The sequence below is a fragment of the Lactuca virosa genome, chromosome 9 (assembly GCF_052849685.1).
Source record: "Lactuca virosa cultivar CGN04683 chromosome 9, Lactuca_virosa_CGN04683_v6, whole genome shotgun sequence".
In the NCBI taxonomy this organism is placed as follows: Eukaryota; Viridiplantae; Streptophyta; class Magnoliopsida; order Asterales; family Asteraceae; genus Lactuca; species Lactuca virosa.
Genome location: NC_136434.1, coordinates 288,690,675 through 288,693,443, shown reverse-complemented (window position 1 = coordinate 288,693,443; position 2,769 = coordinate 288,690,675).

Sequence of the window (2,769 nt, the reverse complement as noted above, 5' to 3'; positions counted from 1 at the left end):
TGTCAGATCTGTTTTCTCTCACTAGAAATCATCTCAGATTCATTTTCTCTCTCTAGAATTCTGATCAAATCTACTTTCTCTCTCTTCAAGTTTTGTCACTTGTTGAAGATCAAATGGATATTTTATTTTGTAACTCCATTTTAGAACTTGGATTAAAGGTTACTAAACCAATCTATGGTGTAGACAAAGTGAGTTTGTTTCATGTTCTTGGTGATTTTACCTTAAGGGATGTTACTGAGTTATAATTCTTTTGTTGATGAGAAAATAAATGAATACTCATGGGTTAATGAACGTGAATTACAAAAGAGTGAGAGAATAGTAGAACAATTTCGTATTATCTATGGACATTTAGATCGAGAAAATAAACAGATGTTGGAGATGAAAAGAGCTGAAAAAGAAAAAGAAGAAGTTCATGATGTTATTGGTGAAGTTCATAATGTTATTCATGGTTCTGAAGAAAAGATGACTCCAAATGTTCTTGTTGAGGGGGAGTCAAGTGGTTCATGTTTTTCAGAAGTTTTATAATTTGAATCTTTATGTTCTAATGATGTTTTTGAAGGAATGATTCCTTACAGAAAGCCAATGCTTCAAGAAATTCTGATTTATCAAACTCAAAAAGTTTGTGTGTCAAAGTCTTCTAATGTTCAGATTCAGAATGGTGAAAAGGTTGTTCAGATCCACAATTTGTTCCTGAAGCCTAGAAATAAGAAAAGGAAGAAGAGGAAGAAGAACAAGAGTAAAATAAAGAAGGTTTGGATACCCAAAGTACAAGTACCTAATGCTTGTGAAAAAGTTGAAGTCAAGCATGTTTAAAGAAACTTTAATTCTTATTTTTCTTTAAATAAAAAGTTAGAAGTTGGAAGGAAAAGAAAAGAGAATTTGGTTGGTTTAATGAAATTTATGGAAATTTTTGTTTTCCAACTAAAATGCGAGTATTATTTTCAGAAGATGATAGATTTTCTTCAAATAAATGGGTGTGCAAGAAACCAACTTCATTCTTGAATCTTAAATGGGTACCAAAAGTGACTTGAAAAGTTTTGTCCTTTATCAAAAAGAAAAAAAAAAAAACGAAAAAGGGGACAAAAGCTGATGATTTTTTAGTCAAAAAGGAGAAATTTTGTTGAAGAAATCAATTTTTATTGATTTTTAATTGTTGGAAATGACAAAAGTTGAAAAAATTGAAAAATATGGGGTGAAAAAGGACATTTTCTGCAAAAGGGGTAAAATTGTGACATGTTGCAGTGAACTGTGGATGCAAGCTGTCATATGTACTTTTAGCAAGGTCTGGTTCGAAATTTTGAAGAAATAAAAGGTTAAATTCGAAATTACAATCAAAGATGAAGTTTGATCGGTACATTGGGCTGCATTTGATTCTTCGCTGATACTCTGGGGACCATATTCGTATCTTAGATGTAAAACTTCAATTTTACAATTGTCGCTCATTGTTCGCATTTGGAATTTTGACTCTGAATCAACAATTAACATTCGCAACGAAAGTCGAGAAAGGTCAACACGCGAAAGTCACAAGGTCACAGATGCGAAACTCAAAGACGCGAATGTCACAAAATGTGAAAGTCAAGACGCGAATGTCAAATAAGCGAAAGTTAACGAGATTCGCAGGTTTCTTATCACTCTGTGAAGCGAACGTTCGCAACGAACCCTATACTTCTCAGCTCTCGCAACGGTTGTACTTTCCCATTTACAGTCCTCCATTAGCAGCGAACCTGAGATTCGCATTAGGTCCATGATCGATCGATTCGGAGCGAGAGGTCAAGGATTTGGGGCTGCCTTGATTCATAGGACTTGAAGTGAACCTCTCACAGTCCATGTCTCTAAACTCGAACGAATCTGGAGTCGCATTCACAGTCGACGTTGAAGATTTCAGAATCAGTATTCACAGGTTAATCAAATCGTTAAGAGTTTCCGTCTCAATATTAAAATCGATTTGGAAGTTCTGGAATCGGAATTTGAAAACGGTAATCATTGGAACGAATCTGCAATCGACTCAGACTTGCAAATCATATGCTTCCGGAATTAACAGGTTATGAAATTGACGAATATCTCAATCTGAAATCGGAGCTGAAATTGGAATCGGAGTTTCAAGTCTCAAAGCTTTCGGAATCGGTATTGGAAAAACTGCATTCGGGATTAAACAGGTCCTGGTTTTAGAAATTGATACCAGCATCTCAATCGGAAGGGAATTATCGTATCACTGGCTATCGGATGTCTTTGGATCGCTTCCAAAATTGAAGCTTGATCGGCGATTTTTCATCCAATAATCTGATTTTGACTTTTTTAAGTCAACAAATGTGTTTTTCCCGTTCCAGTGAAGAAGACGCTTCATTTACAGCCCTTAATCTTTCTACAAATGACGATTTCTACCCCAGTTCACACTATTCTTTGCAGTTTCTTGGGTTTTTATCAAATTTTCCCCCTTCTTACCAAAATTTATCATTTTTAATCATTTTCTTTGGTCTTATTCTTTTTAAACCCTTCTAAATAAATTGTTTCTTATTCTATTCTTTTTGTCCAATATTTAAAAATCGAAAAATACAAATTAATTTTTGTTATTTTACCGGTTTTATTTTTTGAGAATTGGGTATTTTCTAAAGGGATTTATTTCATCAAATCTAACGGGTTTTGAAGATTGTGGGTGATTCTTCTTAACTTTCCAAATTCTCTCCATGGTATTTGTTGAAGATTCAAGGGGAGTGATGATTATTCAAGGGGGAGTTCGTCTTTGGAAGATTATTTTTATTTCTCTCGCTT